This window comes from Ixodes scapularis, unplaced genomic scaffold (genome assembly GCF_016920785.2).
Source record: "Ixodes scapularis isolate PalLabHiFi unplaced genomic scaffold, ASM1692078v2 PGA_scaffold0__279_contigs__length_252992795, whole genome shotgun sequence".
Classification (NCBI taxonomy): domain Eukaryota; kingdom Metazoa; phylum Arthropoda; class Arachnida; order Ixodida; family Ixodidae; genus Ixodes; species Ixodes scapularis.
The window spans coordinates 91,145,977-91,159,019 of record NW_024609835.1 but is presented as its reverse complement, the minus strand read 5'-3'; positions in this window follow the sequence as shown (position 1 = coordinate 91,159,019).

Sequence of the window (13,043 nt, the reverse complement as noted above, 5' to 3'; positions counted from 1 at the left end):
CTGCTAAAGTAAATTCTGATTTGGAGATTCGGGGCATACCAAAGTTTCGCTTTTCTCTGGCTAGCCACTGGAGCGTTAAAAGTGCCAAAGAAAGCCCAGAAGCCTGCCGAAGTTTGACATCTCTCTGATTTGCCACAAAAGCTCTCTTGTACGCGATGCAGAACAAAATTAATTTAAACAAGCCTTCAAAGGACGATGGTCAGATATCATCATCTCTGTCCCCAAGCAGCATGACGATACTTGGCAGTGCAGTGCCGGTACCGGTTAAAAGCCGGTTCCCATATCACCCAAATGCCCAGTTATGCACCATCTCTTGATATCCGGCAGGTATTGGCGTACCGTCGTTTCGCCCCGACCTAGTGTTGGCGCAATGTCAGGCTAATACTCTACGGTGCATCCACTCCGTATTGACCGGACGTCGCGAAAATCTGCGTTGTGTAGGTCGTCGCATATCAATCCCAAACACGGATCATCCAAATTGCTTTCAATCGCTCCCATAGGTTTATTAAACCAATATCATTACACACAGCTTATTCTAGATACAATTACAAAACTTATACTTCTTTGTAAAATAAAAACCAAATAATTAAATAGAGTTAACACTGTTTTCAAGCCAATGAAAGCTCATAAATTAAAACACGAGAAACTGGGGAGATGGAGAGGGAAGCAGGACTACTATCATAAGCATTCTTGCAGTGCACTTACTAGTGAAAGAGCGATATTATGTAATCCTCGATAGATGCATAATCCGACTCGTTCATCGCAGAGCAACACAAACTCGAAATAGAAGCTTGCCCACATGAAACTGAAACCTCGTCGTCGGCGAAGAGCGGTTTTTTAAGAAGTGATGAAGTGCAGGCGAGCTGTTGAATCGACACCTTGTAAACCCTAATGGCGAATTTCACTGGGTGCTTGGGAGCGCACCGGGACCAGTTGAAAAGATCCGGAATGGAGCACACGATCCGAACGGGGTCGCGCCACCTACGGATCCCCTGTGGAACATGACCACTGTTCCGGGGTCGGCGAATGCCTTCCCGTCATCCAACTGCCCGGGAATCCCCTTTCCGCGGCCGCCGCGGTCGTTTCGAAGAGGTTTTCGCAAATCGCAGCGCTAACGGCTCAGGAGATTCTAGAAAAGATTGCCGGAATGCCCCTAGCGCGGCAAAACCTTCTCTTCTCTTTCCTGGCAAACGAACTGGCTGTCGAGCCAAGGGGCAAGCAAGCGGCCAATACGAATTCTTCTGCGGCGAGATGGGCGAGATCAGGTGAGATGCCCCGTGAGAAAGGAAGTCCATTATTTGATTTCGAAATAGTGCAACCAACCTCTGCTGCGCTGTCATCGCGCGACACAGCAGAGGCTGGTTGCACTATCTCTCCACGGGGCGCGGTGCCGCCGGGTCTGAGATGCGCTCCAATAGCAAACCGAAGCTTAAAAACCCGTCGATTTTGTGCGGTTTTTTAGAAAGCCGTAAAATGCTTCGCGTGCCTTTTATCGTTCTGCAATTTGTTTATTTAATGTTTTTCGATGGTGCTGACCAATTTTCTAGTTTAAACCATGCCCTAAACACATTATTAAAAAAGTGAAAGCCGTTTACAACTCCCTGTAACGCCGAACTGGAGCGCAGCTCTTGAGGAGGAGGACTGAAGGGTACTGAGGACGCCGTGTTCTCGAGGGGGGGTCACGTGACCCCCTCCGAGGTCACGGGACCTCTGGAGGGGGTCACGTAACTCCCCAGGTCACGTGACCCCCCCCCCCCCCGGTCACGTGACCAAATTTTCCCCGCTAGATTTTCCGGGGAAATTTTTTCCGCTAGATTTAGCGGGAAATTTCTCCGCTAGATTTGGCGGGGAAATTTTTCCACTAGATTTAGCGGGGAAAATTTTTCCGCTAGATTTACCGGGGGAATCGTTCCGCTAGATTTAGCGGGGAAATTTATTCCGCTAGATTTAGCGGCGAAATTTTTCCGCTAGATTTAGCGGGGAAATTTTTTCCGCTAGATTTAGCGGGGAAATTTCCCCGCTAGATTTGGCGGAGAAATTTTTCCGTTTGATTTAGCGGGGAAATTTTTTCCGCTAGATTTAGCGGGGAAAATTTTCTGCTAGATCTAGCGGGGAAATTTTTCCGCTAGATTTAGCGGGGAAATTTTACCGCTAGATTTAGCGGAGAAATTTATGTCGCTAGATTTAGCGAGAAAATTTTTCCGCTAGATCTAGCCGGAAAATTTTTTCCGCTAAATTTAGCGGGGAAATTTTTCCGCTAGATTTACCGGGGAAATTTTCCCTCTAGATTTAGCGGGGAAATTTTTCCGCTAGATTTAGCGGGGAAATTTACCGATAATGCACCGCGCGGTAACGCCGACGGCGACGCCGACGGCGACGCCGCTCAAGCCGGAAACGGGCGCCTAAGAGCTGCGCTCTAAAAGTTAATTATGCAAAAATAATCAACAACTTAATTATTCCGGCTTTTAATCATTTTCCTATGTGAGCCCCTGGCCCAGGACCAAAACGCCGCAAGCCTTTTTTTGCTGCGATGGGTAGATTTCGCAGGAGCGATTTTACCTCCGTTCTCTCAAACACACTGGATATATATCACTCCCCTTACATATTTGTTCTGCACCCTCCTTCTCTTCCGTGTCCTCTCCCTCGTCCGTACCCTCTCCCGCCATATCCTCCCCTCTTTCTCTTCCGAATCATCCCCTTCTCCCCCTCCGTAGCCTTCCCCCTCCACCTCCGTAGCCTCACCTCCTCATGCTTCATGCATTCCCCTCCTCCGCCGTACCCTCAAATCCATTTCCTCTGTACCCTACCCTTCTCCTCCTGCGTACTCTCCCCCTCCTCTGTTAACACAGCACCTCCCACAGGTTCCCCCTTAAACTTAGCTAGAAAATTGAGGCCACATATTCTCAACACCAATTCAATTCCCCGCTAAATTTAGTGGGGAAACTGAATTGGGGTGCAGGTCTCTGACGTCCCATAATGCAACACTCCGCATTCAAATTCCCGATAAATTCAGCGGCAAAACTGTCGTCACATTACCTCAACACCACTTTAGTTTTCCCGCTAAATTTAGCGGGGAAGCAGTTACGCCCCATAATTCAACGCGCTCAATTACACCGACGGCGACGCCGGCAGCTACGGCGACGACGACGGCAACGATGACGGCACCGATGACGCCGACGCCACTCAACGCGGAAATGGTCACCTAAGAGCTGCGCTCTGAAAAAGAAAACAACGTCTACAATGTGTGGATGCCCGATGACCCGTAGTAGGAGTGTATGGTGAGGGTATCATGCAAGGGACTCGTAGTGGAAGTGTATTGCGATGTGTTCTTCCCTAATGCGAGTTTCTTATTAAATTTATTCCATTTTTATATGTTGCTTTTTGTGATGTATTTCTTGTTGTACTGAATGTCAGTGTGAAATGTATGCAATAATGCAAATCTCATAAACATGTAGTGGTGGTCAAGAGGAGGAGGAAGAAACTAGACCAAGAGGTGAGGAAGAATTACTAAAGAATAGTCGATAGTCAACTTTATGTGTATGTCTTGCCCTGTTTCTGTGTAATTGTTTAATGCTCAAGCTGCTCCCCACCATCAGTGACAACGTACAAACTAGCTCAACCCAAACCTGTAATTAGGCTTCCATTCTCGTTCGTTGTAGCAAATTTCCGTAACTTTAGTTCCGTTGAGTAAACCATTTTAACTCCAAATACCGTGAAATAACATACTTTTAGTGGCAGTCAACATAACTGAGCTCTTAAAAATAGCATAATGTTAAAATCACTGTCTACAGTATAATAATGCGAAAAGGGTGACTATATCGCCTGTGCAGTTGAGACTGGAGGGGCAAAAAGGAAGACAATATTTTTTTGTGAGAATAAACTTGGCATTGAGAGAGAAGGCTACCCGGTGCTTTCCGATTCATTAATAGAAAACAGCACATGGTGTCAAATATGCAAGGACCGAAGACTAAACAGGACCGATGAACGATGGCAACCGCAAACTCATTTCAGTGCCAACCTCCCACGGAATACAATTTTGCAAGTGACGCGCCGATTCGAACGTTTTCGTGTCACCAGTGGTCTCTCCACAAAACCTGAGTCAGAACAGGTGACCTCTCTTTTATACTTTATGGGTGATAAAGGGGACGATATTTTACAGTCATTCAACCTAACTGCATCCGGGATACAGAAATACGAAGAAGTCCTTTCGGCCTTCGCACGACACTTCATAGTTTGTCAGAACCTCATCTATGAGAGAGCGACAATTCACAAGAGCAGCCAGCAACACGGCGAACGCGTCGAAACATTTATCACGAAACGTCATAGCCTCGCTAACCGCTCATTCACACTGGAAGCGGATCCGCGTTAGCAAAGCGGTTGCGAACGCGGTTGTATAGATCTTTCCAATGTTCACAAATCCACAGCTCAGCGTGCGATCTCCACAGCTCAGCACGCGCGTGTGCGTCGCTTCGGAAAGCGAGCAAATCACGCGCGATACGCAGGAACACTGAAAATGAAACCGGCCAGCAGCCCTTTTCTGGAAAGGTCTATAAAGATCCAGTACAATTGCACGCGCACTTGATGTCATCGAGTGCGCGTGAAATTGTACTGGATCTTTATAACAACTATGGTGCCTGGAACGCGTCTCCGACTGGTGTGTTTAGCGTCCTATGCTGCCCATACATCAAAAGTGGTCCCCAAGGGGCAACAATTGACGTCACAGAAACCGAAGTGTTTAGCTGTTGACTGTCGCGATCCTGGCCGTTGGTCGTAGACATGCTGACGAAAAGCGCGAGCGAACACTCGCGTTCGCTCGCGCTTTGTCCCAGGAGTCCCAACTTTCGGCTGCTGCAGCTTCCGTGGAATGTCACAGTGGGGAGCGACCTGCAGCACAACAGTAGAGTGCCTTCATACACACGCGCGCTTTTGCTTGAGTGGTGACATCTCAGCCATTTTTCTGCCCAATCGTTTTTTTTTTATGCATTTTGAAGTGCACGCAATCCGGTGTCACTCAGCTCGAGCGCGTAGCTTTGGCTGATGCATAGACGCCATTTTGCCGACCAAGTCACGCACCGAGTGCGCGAGAGCGTCACGCGCTGGCACATTCAGGGCAACAATGGATGTCTTCACCCTGAGACAGACAGACATGTAGGCACCCTACACAACAGGCGTCTGATATCCACCACAGCTGCTGAGACAGTACCAGGGTCGCGACCGGCGACAGCATGACACTTCTATGACGTCATCAGGCGGAAATCGAGGGACCACATTTTTGGGCGCGGTAAACACACCAGTCGGAGACGCGTTCCAGGCACCATAATACAACCGCGTTCACAACCGCTTTGCAAACGCGGATCCGCAGTGTGAATGAGCAGAAAGATTTGCAAATTCGGTGTTCTACACGAGGATACGATTTCAGACCATATTGTCGTCGGGGTTTCCAATTACTAGCTGTCAGATAGAATGCAACTAGACCCAAAAATTTACACACCAGAAGGCTACAAACCTTGCTCCACAGTCAGAAGCTGTGGAGAAACGGCAAGTTGCTCTCCGTAAATCAAGAGAAGCAAAAGTTGATAGAGTATTAAAAAAAAAAAAACGTAATTGCACGAAAAGGAAAAGAAAGAACTGAATATCCGACGAAGAGTTTCGGTTCAGTTTACCAACCCCTGAGAACATCTGTTCAAGGTGTGGCTACGGACAACATAAACAAGTCAAGTGTCCCTCACAAAAATCAACGTGCAGCAAACGCAAAAAACTTGGACACTACTCACGGGTTTGCTGAACCTCTGAAGTCCTAATTGAAGTAAAAACGCCGGCGACCCGATTTCTTGGCACCATGTTGTCATCAGATTAACAGCGATGGAATGGCATGGTCGACATCCGAGACGTTTCCATAATATTCAAAGTGGACACGGGTGCTGACGTGACAGCAATTCCTAATAGGGTATACGAAAACCTGGTTTTTAAGTAATTCTTCTTACGGAATTCCAAGAAGGTTCAAAAGGGCCCAAGTCAGAATCTCGTGTTTGTGGCGTCATGAACCAGATCCTTGACTACAAGGACAAGATAATAAGGAATGATCTCTACGTTTTAAACAAACTTGAAGAGCGTCTTCTCTAAAGGGATGCAAGCAAGCAACTGGGCATAGTTCAGCGTCTTAATCAAGTCGGTGCCTTACGTAATGGTATGGGTGACCCAAAAACAGCGCACCCAAAGTTATTTTCAGGGTTGGGCTACGCCAAAATCCTGTACAAGGTTAAACTTAGATCAGACGCTGAACCTTTGGCACTAATGACACCAAGAAAAACATTCCACCCCTAGGGAAGACCAAGTCTCAACTTGAAGAAATGGTCAAAATGGGTGTCATCGATTCCATTCAAGAGCCAACTGAATGGTGCTCTAAAATTGTGCTTGTGAGAAAACCCAATGGAGAGGTCCGAACATGAGTAGACTTAATTGAACTGAACAAATTCGTTGAAAGGAAAGTTCACCCACTGCCTATGGGAGAACACGATGGAGCACTACATTTTTCAAAGATCGATGCCAATTCAGTATTTTGGCACTTTGAGCCTGTGGATTAATCTAAAGCTCTAACGGCAATCATCACACCCTTTGGAAAATTAAAGTGTAAGAGACTAGCCTTTCGAATATTATCCGCTCTATAATTGTTCCAAAAAAGTGGAAGCCGTTTACAACTCCCTGTAACGCCGAATTAAAGCGCAGCTCTTGAGGAGGAGAAGGGAAGGGTACTGGGGGGGTGAAGTGACCTTGGGGGGTCACGTGACCTTGGGGGGTCACGTGACCTTGAGGGGGTCACGTGACGATGCCGATGATGTCATTAGTGACGTCACTGATGACGTCATCAGTGACGCTGACGATGCGGACTCCGATCACGTCATCAGCGATGATGACGATGACGATGCGGATGTCGGGGACGTCATCAGTGACGTCACTGATGATGTCATTCGTGATGATGACAATGACGATGCGGATGCCGTTGACGTCATCAGTGACGTCACTGGTCACGTCATCAGTGATGATGACGATGACGATGCGGATGCCGGTGAGGTCATCAGTGACGTCACTGATGACGTCACCAGTGATGATGACGATGACGATGCGGATGCCGGTGACGTCATCTGGGAGGTCACGTGACCTCGGCGGTGGGGTCACGTGACCCTGGGGGGTGGTCACATGACCTCGGAGGGTGTCACGTCTTCGGGGGGTCACGTGACCTCAGGGTGGTCACGTGACCTCAGGCGTGTCACGTGACCTCGGGGGTGTCCCGTGACTTCGGGGGTCACGTGACTTCGGGGGGGTCACGTGACCTCCGGGGGTGTCACGTGACTTGGTGGTCACGTGACCCTGGGGAGGGGTCACGTGACCTTGGGGGTCATGTGACCTTGGGATGACCTTGGGGGTCGCGTGACCTTGGGGTGACCTTGGGGGTCGTGTGACCTTGGGGTAACCTTGGTTACGCCGACGCCGACGGCGACGGCGACGCCGCTCAAGCCGGGAACGAACCTCTAAGAGCTGCGCTCTAAAAAAGATGCCCCAGTTCCAGAACGGTCTGAAAGGTGTTTTGGAAAATATGGATGATATCGTTATCCATGCAAGATCTCAACAAGAACATGACGAGAGACAGGCAAGCTTTGGGTGGTCTTGAGGCGAAATAAATTACTCTGAATCCAGGCAAGCACGAATTTAATAAGGGTCAAGTTCACAAGTCAGATAATTGCTAGCGGAGGAATACGTCCAGACAGCGCAAAAATCACGGTCATTTGTGCCCTGAAGTTTCCTTCCGCTGTTCATTAACTGAGGCACTTCCTCAATATCATAAATTATCCAGCAAAGTTCATGTCTATTATGTCAACTGTCGCCTTTCAACTTAGCTTTCTATTGAGCTCAAAAAGTAAATGAGTGTGGGCAACGGAACCGCAGAGAAGCTTTGACCAGCTCAATAGTGGGATTTAAACAAGTCAAGTACTGTGCTGTTGCTATTTGACTTTGCAAAAAACACAATGATCGCAACCGATCCTTCATCATATGGCTTGGGAGCTGTGCTTCGCCATATTCAGATTGATGAATCTTACATACCGGTTGCATACGTGTCACTCACACTCACAGAAACAGAAAGGAGGTATGGGCAGGTGGCAAAGGAAGGCCTAGCGGTAGTTGGGGCGTGAGAAAGGTTTCAAGATTTTGTCCACTGGTCTTTACATTAAAATTGAAACCGACCACAAGCCGCTGGCGCCAATCTTCAAGCCTAAAAACCTACCTGACATCACACTCCTACTCCAAAGAATGCAGATGACAAAGATTCTCCTATGTGATGAAACACATTCCAGGAAAAGTGCCAATTGCAGCGGACACATTGTCCTGACAGTTTCTAAAAGAAACAGGACAGCACGTTTTAAAACAAGAAGTAGCTGCATATGTTAACGAAGTAACTGCTGATCTTCATGCGAAAAAAAAGAGACTCCTGGAAATACAAAAACAGGCCAATTACCCTACTTGTTTGCAGTTGGCACGGTACAGCGAAGAAGGCTGGCCATATCAGAAAGAAGTTGAAAGTTACTGGCAGCATTGATCAGAGATTGCAGCTAAGGCTGGCCTATTCATGAGAGGATATAGACTCATAATCCCAATATCCATACGCCCCAAATTTCTACGAAGAATCCACCAGGGACATCAAGGAATCACGAAGAGCAGAGCTCGAGCAAAAGCCTTCGTGTGGTGGCTTGGACTTTCAACACCCTCAAAAGTATTCTGCGTAGCTGACCAGAGTGCATAAAGGAAGAACAAAATCAACATCAGCCTTTGATCATCATCATCGTAAACTTTATTAATTGATAAAGTGAAAGCACCTTGCGGTCTCTGGTCGGTGCCCTTAGTCCAGGGCTCCGTTGGCCGCCCAGATTCGGCGGGCTCGCTCAACGAGTCGCTGCTGGTCATCGAGCTCTGTGCCGGAAAGGGCCGCCTCCCAGGAGGAAAAGGTGGGGAAGGAATTGGGGTGATACCCTCACCGAGAAGGTGACGCAATTCCCAGATGGAGTGGTACAGGTTAGGGTGATCGCTGCCACATCCCGGTCAGGTGCCTGGGATGCCTCAAGTTTTCAGAGCGTCCTTGGCAAAATATCGACATAGATTTGTTTTATCTGTCAAGAAAGAACAACCATTTTGTGACAGGTCAATACTCAAGGTCCGCAGAAATTGCACTTTTGAATACTACGTCCCGTCCTCAACGTCTATATTAACAAGGTTTTCATGGTTGTCAAGTTTATTTTTCCTCCCCTTCAAATGTCGTTTTTCGGTGTTTATTTTTTACCGAAAAGTAGGAGCTTATCGGAGTTTATTTTTGTTTGGTTTACAATTCTGCAAAATGCGGGGTTTCATTTCGCAGTGATTTCTTTTAAAAATAATTAAATAATATCCGTATATAAACGTATGCTAAATGAAAAATAAAACGCACTTGTATCAATTAATACTTCTTCAGCTAGATTTGGCACTAGTGTCATTGCCATGGGCAATATTATTTGCCCCACGACAAACGTTGCACACAACTGTTGCTTCTACAAACGTCGGAACCTCAAAATAAATAAAATCCTGGAGGTCGCCGCTGGGAAGCTCATATTAATCTTATGGTATTCCATCAACTACCCGCGGCCGCGCGAGGTGGAGTAGTAAACAATGTAAAATAGAAGATTTAAGTGCTCCTTCCTCTTCCCCATGTTATGCCATCTTTATGGCCCATGGCTTTCACTGTTAAAGAAACACAACCTCTCCTTCCTCCGAAGTACTAATATTATGGCCCAAACTGGAAACTAAAGCCGTGACTTTTGTCGTGACCCGAAAGTAAAATGACCTGTTTGTTGTCCTTAATGATCCTCGACCAAATAAGAGGTAACACTTGTTTCGACAGTGGTTCAAGATTTGAAAGATGACTTTAGGGGCATTTGAAATTTTGGCTAAACATTGAAATTTTCGCTAAACATTCACAAAACATGCCGAGAGAAATTCGTGAAGCATTTCACACTCGTCAACACGGTCCCGATCTATACGTAAGTTCAAAGTTAGTTTCGCTGTCCAGCGAAAAGTTCGAGTTTGTTCGGAATTTGGACAGGTTTGTTTAATACTTTGTTTCAGCTTCTGTGGGAAAAGTCTTATGCCTACAACCGTATACAAGCAGGTAAAAGCGGTGTCCACACACCACGAAGCCACTTGCGAACAGGTGCGCACAAAGCATTAGGGATCCCGCTGTAGTTTTGGCTTCGCTCAGACCTGAGGTGGAAGAATGTATGGTCATATATTTCTCTACTATTTGATTTCCTTTTTTATTTTTTTTTATTTTTTTATGGTACCTTATGTTATAAATTTTCTAAATGACACGTGGCACTGAAGACGTCCTACATGTGGGATTCTTCTTCTTTTTTTTTCTTTCTTTGTCCCCTTATGTTGATCCGCTCTAATGAGACGAAAAAGAGAGTAAGTCGTGAGTCAGCGCTGTATCTGTGTCCATTCTTCTCCTTGTCCATGTGTTCGTTTGTGCTGTTTTAATTATATGTTTTCTCTTGACAAAGTGGTTCTCAAATACGTTTTTTCCGAAATTAAAACATGACTTTGTGAAATACATTTAGTGACTGATTGCCTTAAATTTGTTAGGTCATACATGAAAAGAATGCGCCCGCATTTCATTTGATATTTATGTTTACTCAGATGGCCTGAAACTTAAATCTTGGTTAGTCAGCTTCAGGTACAATAAAGGCCTGTTCACACATGCAGCGGAGCGCTACAAGCATAACGCTCCTCGCGCTAAGCGCGTGCTGACGGGAGCGTTCACCAGCTTTGTATCGCACCGTCAAAACTGTTGCTCATGGCAGACGATAAGTAGCTGACGGCACGTGAGGAGCGCTACATCAGCGCTTCGCTGCATGCGGAAACCGGCCTTAACCATACTCGCTATAGGTCTGATCTGACTTCAGCAAAGAAATAAAACGAAAACGGGTTGCCTACGTTGAAGTGTCAAACTCAGATGTCAGAAAGAACACGTAGAAATGCAATGGATCATTGATTTCCAATTAGTGGGTGTAAGCATGATGCTGCGGATTCCGCTTCATTGTCTTCGACACGCTAGGCGTAACCCGACCTGTGGTGACCCAGTCTTGGGAAACGTCTAGGAGGTCTCCAGTCACGGCCCTGTAAACGTTGTCGTTGGCTCACTCAATGGGCGTTGTACTTGAATTCGCTGGCGACCCGCTCCTCACCTGGCACAACCTGAGGTCGAAGTAAATAGAGAAGAATCTACAGGAACTCTATAAATGTCTGCCTTTTTACAAAATGTGTTTTAGCAGATTGGTTCGCAACCGTGAGGCCTAATTATGCGGTGTAGTTGTGTCATTGAGCTGCCAAAAATAGTGAGAAGAACAAAAACATTTGTGACGTTGTCAGTCATTATGCAGGTGGCGCAAGCTCTCAGTGTCGACTGATCATCTGATGATAACATTTTTATTGCTTAAATTGCACGGATGTGTTCTGATTTTTAGTATCGCAGCCTATTGCCATTAGGTTTTCGCGCGCATGTAGACGCGCGTCTGTGGATGTTTTCCGGGGTAACATGTTAAGGAAGCTGTTCCGCGGGACTTTTCTTGCCAGTCAAGAGTAATGCAATCTGCAAAAAGTTTTGATAATTGTTTTTTTATTAAAAAGCCGCTTTAAAAGCACGCGCTTTGAAATGAACATCAAGATTGAAGCTCCATTCAGTATTTCAAATTTACCTTACTCGGCATAAAAAGCACAATTGTCTTTGGAAAAACACAATTGTATTAAGATAAGATCTCAAAAAACACTTACAACCCTTAAAATTAGGAAAACTTGCTACATTTCGCCAATAATGTAGAAACGTTCCTTTGTTCATCTATTACTTGTCAGGCATCCCGTGGCGATTCTATTGTGCTCGCACATCCACAGCAGAAAAGTCTTTGAAGCAGATTTTATATTTTGCCATTCAATGTCTTGAAATAATAATATGTATTAGTGCTCAAGCCGCAACTAAAGTTCATGATGTGACTTATAAATAGAGATCATTAAACTAATTCAAATAAAGTCGATTTAAATTATGTAGTAAAACTAAAATTGCCCAGCTTTATACGCCACAAAAATTAGTTTCTGATATTTAATGTTCACACTTTATCCAGGTAGTAAATATATGTCTAAAAATAATCATTAAAAAAAGTTGAAAATTGAGATTAATTATTAGGTTCTCAATGACACCGCTTGAGATATCGCACCAACATTCTGCCTTCAAATAAAGACAAAAAATCATCAGATGGTCTATATTTCAGTCACATTTACGACAAACGTCTCCTATTTTCGTCCCACATATCCCCACTCTCCCTGCTTGTCTCGCCATTGTGTAGATTGACGTTCGGCCGCCGACATCCAGTTAATGTAGAAAGCACACACAAAATAAAACTCCACAAAGTTCAACGTTACACGCAGGATGCTAAGAATAGAAACGAAAACTTCGGTCCCCTAGATTTGACATAGACTCTGCACGCATTTCACTTGTCAAGTAAAATAAATAAACTAAAAGATTCTAGGAGGAGTGTGGACTGACGGGAGCTCTGCCGACAAGGGTGTCTACTGCCAAGTCATGTGAAACGCTGTAGCAAAAAATGCTTTGAACCTTGACTGTTTTTCCTTGGCGGAGCTCACGGCGCAAAAAAAAAAAAAACTAATGTTTTTGTGTCGGCCGTTTTTATTGGAATCCGGTGCATTTTTATACATATATCACAAGACAGTCAAGGCAGCTGATCTTAGTTTCTGGAATTGTAAAATCTCGAGGCATGCTGAAGGGTACTAAACGTACACTAAGGATGGGCTTTTTAGTCAGTGGCATGCATACTAAAATTAAGATTGAATAATGAACCAGTTGGTGCATCATCGAAAGGAAGGGCCCAAGAAACAGGGACGAAGAGTAGACAGAGACGTGGCGTATTCACAGCTAAAGGTATATTGAAATAAAACTTACTATTAATACC